The sequence below is a fragment of the Peromyscus eremicus genome, chromosome 9 (assembly GCF_949786415.1).
Source record: "Peromyscus eremicus chromosome 9, PerEre_H2_v1, whole genome shotgun sequence".
NCBI lineage: Eukaryota > Metazoa > Chordata > Mammalia > Rodentia > Cricetidae > Peromyscus > Peromyscus eremicus.
In genome coordinates, this window is record NC_081425.1 from 21,484,021 (window position 1) to 21,488,396 (window position 4,376).

Here is a 4,376-nt window from a genome sequence, read left to right on the forward strand (position 1 = left end):
TGCAGGAAAAGCATATATATATGTATATATATATATATATATATATATATATATATATATATATATATATTCAGTTAGGTAGTGCTATAAGCATAGTAGAGGCTCCTTTTGAATGTATCCTCTTAAACTCAAGACCTCATGTGCATAGCTGGGTGCAGAGTACTTTAGAGCCTTGATAGTGAGCTGACTGGATCATCTGGATCTATTTTTAGTTTCTTGAGGATCCTTCATACCGTGCTCCACAGTGACTGTACTAATTTACTTTCCTGCCAGCTGTGTGTGAGTGTTCCCTGTATTCTTCCTTTCCAGTATTTGATTTTTGCTTGAAATATTACATCGTGCCCCAGAGATACATATTAGTACATACTTTATGTTTTTTTTAAATTTAGATAGAAACATTAACCATCTTGATCTGACCATTATACCCTGTATAGGTGTTAAATTATCACACCACATCTATAAATTCTATAATTAAAATACCAATGAAAATAAAGAAGCACAGGTTGGAGAGATGGCTCTGTAGTTAAGGACACTTTCTGCTCTCCCAGAAGATCTGAGTTTGTTTCCTTGCACACACATCAGGTGGCTCATAAACTTCTGTAACTCTGGGGGTATTTAATGTCCCTTCTGGGTTCAAGGGGCAGTGCACACACACACCTGTTAATTTCAATGCATACACATGTAATTAAAAATAAAATAAGTCTTTAAAACAAAATAAAGGAACAGCAGTGATAAATTCTTTCATTAGGACTACCTTGGAAGATGATGAAGATGATGATGATGATGATGATGATGACAGCATCTTTCTTTTTAAATTCCAGTTTGCTCAGAGATCTATGTACAATTATGTAGAATTTTCTTGTAATAGTTTACATTATTAAAGCAAAAATATTCCAGTAGGATCAACTCTAGGTAAATGTCTTCTATAGAAAAATGAGTCTAGATTAGAGAGATCTGTGTTTGAATCTTGAAGGGTTACATGTTTTCACTTAGCAATGCATTTCCAAAGTTTCAGTCTCTAGGGGATGGGCATCACAATCTGGGATCAGTATTGAAAGGCTGTGACATATATGAATCACCAGAAATACTGGAGTGTATGGTTCTCCATGCACAGCATTTTCATCTCCACACTTCTTTCCCTTCCATCTCTTTTGCCTAATACATGGGCTTGATTGTAAATAAAAGATGCTCATGAAGCAGAAAGACTGTGTTTTCAAAAAATGCTGAGATGTTTCTACTGAAAAATCACCTACATGATACCGAATAGTATAGGAGATGTAAGTCAGTGTTAGTTCCCTTCTGTCAGTTATATTTATGACCCTAGGAGAGATTCCTTATTTCTTGTGGTACTGGTTTCATTATTTGAAAAATGATGATACTAAGAGATTACTTGATTTGGTGCTCACTTATCAGGCACTTAGCATAATTTGGCACCTAATTCTTTTTTTTTTTTTTTTTTTTTTTTTTGGTTTTTCGAGACAGGATTTCTCTGTGTAGCTTTGCGCCTTTCCTGGGACTCACTTGGTAGCCCAGGCTGGTCTCGAACTCACAGAGATCTGCCTGCCTCTGCCTCCCGAGTGCTGGGATTAAAGGCGTGCACCACCACCGCCCGGCCGGGCACCTAATTCTTACTGTGGTGGTGTGGAAAAGAATGGCCCCCATAGACTCATATATTTGAATTCTTAGTCATCAGTGAGTGGCACTACTGGAGAGGGATTAGGTGGTGAGGCCTTGTTGGAGGAAGTGTGTCACTGGTATTGGGCTTTGAAGTTCAAAAGCCCCAGTCAATCCCAGTGTTCCTCTCTCTTCCTGCTGTCTATGGATCTGCATGTAGAACTCAGCTACTTTTCCAGCACAATGTCTGCCTGTGTGCTGCCATGATCCCCACCATGCTGGTAATGGCTTAAACCTCTGAAACTCTAAGCAAGCCCCCGTTAAATTCTTTCTGTTGTAAGAGCTGCCATGTTCATGGTGTCTCTTCACAGCAACATAACACTGACTAAGACACTTAGCCTTTTATTCTAAACAATTACTCTTCTACATTGTCCTTCCTCATCCTCCTTTTCTTCTTTTTTATTCTTCTTTTTCATTGCCTTTATCCTCTTCCTCCTCTTTTACTTCTCTTCTTATTCTGCTTTCTTCCTTTACTTCCTTTCTTTATTTATGCATTTCTTCAAAACAAAGGAACTGCCACAGGAAAGGATATTTGTGGATACAACTACATCTATTGATTTTGGATGAATTTTACTTATAGTTTCATTTATTATGTTTTATGTGTGAATACTTTGTCTGCATGTAGGTCTGTGTACCACATGTGTGTCTGATGTCTGCAGAGGTCTGAAGAGGACAGCAGAGTCCCTAGAACTGGAGTTACCGATGACTGTGGGCTGCTATGCCGGTGGTCAGAACCAAACCCACATCCTCTGCAAAAGCAACAAGTGCTTTTAACTCTGAACCATTTCTCCAGTCCTGGTGGATTTTAGCACTGAAGCTGGAGTAATACTACCTGATTGTCTTTGGATGGAGAGATGAGAGAATGTTGGAAGTATTGACCTTCATCAGTGTTGTGAGCCTAAATATCATTTACAAAGACAAGGACAGTATGGGTGGCCATTTTTTTTTCAACAACCCCTCTGTCCAAATAATTCTGGTTTCATTTGTTAAAGTCCTGATCTAGCTTTTAAGCTTTTTAATAAAATCAACTAATATTTTGTTACACATAGTTCAACAACTATTTTTTAAATTACTTATTTTCTTTTTACTTGTAGTTCATTTGTTTTACAGTTTTATTTGTCTAGAAAATTAATTTATGAACTAATATTAATATCCATTTTGAAATAAACAAAATTCCATGGCTGTCATTTTACTGAGAAGATACTTTTGATTAACAGCCAATGCCAAGGAACTTAGAATTCTACTTGTTCACTCTCCACATTTGACATTTCCAACTTTATATTATTATGTCTTTAATGCAAGGTTTATTTTCTTGGGGGTTCTATGGACACTTCAGAATTGACCCCAGTCTATACTTGCAAAAATAAAAGATTTTAGAGTTTAGATAAAAAAATAAGTTTCGTATATAAAAACTAGCATTATTATAGCTTACTCATACTATCTTCATAAAAGATTCCTTGTTTTTACAGTAACAAAGTGTGTGTGTATAGGTAGGTTTCTTTTTCTATTATTTTTTCATTTATTATATGTATTTTTCTTTTACTGAAAATAGATACTTTTCACATACAATATATCTTAATTATAGTTTCCCCTCCCTCTTCTCCTCCCAGTTCCTCTCCAACTTCCCTTTCCTCCAGATCCATATGCTTTCTGTCTCTAATTAAAAAAGAACAGGCTTCCAAGAAATAACAACCAAACATGACAAAATAAAATATAATAAGAAGAAACAAAAAACTACCACATGGAAGTTGGACAAGGCAACCCAGTAGGAAATAAAGAGTTCCAAGAGCAGGCACAAGAGTTGATGACCAACTCATTCTCAGTCAGGAGTCCCATAAAAATACTAAGCTAATAGCTGTGATAGGTACACAGAGGACCTGGTACAGGCCTGTGTAGGCCCTGTGCTTGCTGCTTTAGTCTCTGTGAGCTCATATGTACCTTGCTTAGTTGATTCAGAGGGCCTTATTGTCCTTGTGTCCTCCATTCCTTCTGGCTTTTGAAGTCTCTCTGCCTCCTCTTCAGTGAGATTACCTGAGCTCCGAGGGAAGGGACCCTGTGGAGACCTCCAATTTAGGCACCTTCCCTGCACAATGTCTGGCTGAGGGCTTCTGCATCTGTTGCCATCTGCTTCCAGAGGAAGCCTCTCTGATGATGACTAGATAAGGCACTGATCTATGAATATGGCAGAATAATTAAGAATTTTATTGTTTTTGTTTGTTTGTTTGTTTGTTTAGATCAGTAGTGTTTGGTTTTACCCTAGGTCTCTGGGCTATCTAGTCCCTGGTACTTATTGACACAAGCAGTGGATTCTTTCTTGTGGAGTGGGCCTTAAGTCAAATCAGACATTGGTCAGCTACTTCTTTAAGTTTTGTTCTACCATTGCTCTAGCATATTTTGCAGTCAGGACAGATTGTAGATCAAAGTTTTTGTGATTGAGTTGGTGCCCACGTTTGTCTTTATGTAGCCTATGGAGTACCTTCCTGCACCAAAGAGACTAGAACTTAGGGTTGAGGGCTTCAAAAAGGCACCAGTTTGACATCTCCATATTTAATGAGTTATGTGGGGGTTGTCCTCTGCAATGGAGCCCATGGTCAGTTTGTGGAGAGCAACCTTTTGGCTTAGCAACATCCTGGGTTGTTTGGGAATTTCCATGGGATCCCCTTGGCGAAAAACTCAATAGAATGCAACCTAGTTCTACCACT